The sequence below is a fragment of the Dipodomys ordii genome, unplaced genomic scaffold, assembly GCF_000151885.1.
Source record: "Dipodomys ordii isolate 6190 unplaced genomic scaffold, Dord_2.0 Scaffold279, whole genome shotgun sequence".
Lineage (NCBI taxonomy): Eukaryota > Metazoa > Chordata > Mammalia > Rodentia > Heteromyidae > Dipodomys > Dipodomys ordii.
This window is the reverse complement of record NW_012267495.1, coordinates 72,406-72,806: the sequence shown is the minus strand read 5'-3', so window position 1 is coordinate 72,806 and position 401 is coordinate 72,406.

Here is a 401-nt window from a genome sequence, read left to right as displayed (position 1 = left end):
CATCTATTACTGTACTAGACACACAGTGCAGGAAATCCAGTGTGGGCCAGACACAAACCTCCCTGCAGGGCGCTCAGCACCAGCAGGGGGCGCTCAGCAGAGCTTGGAGCCAGGTCAGCTCAGGAGCAGCTGCACACAGAGCCCAGGGCTGCTCTCCTGCTGTCTGCCCTGTCTCTGTGTCCGCAGTGTGACAGCATCTCTCCTGAGTTCATGACCTGCACTCCTCTGTGATGTCTCCAGTCCTCTGCTGGGATTTTAAGAATGAACAGAGAATCACTGTGGAAGCAAAAATGGCTCTGCAGTGTGGACCAGTATTTGATCCTGAAGAAGCTCAGGGACCCTGGTGACCCCATGAGACTCAGGACAAAGATCCCAGGATTCACAGAGTCGGAATTTGTTCT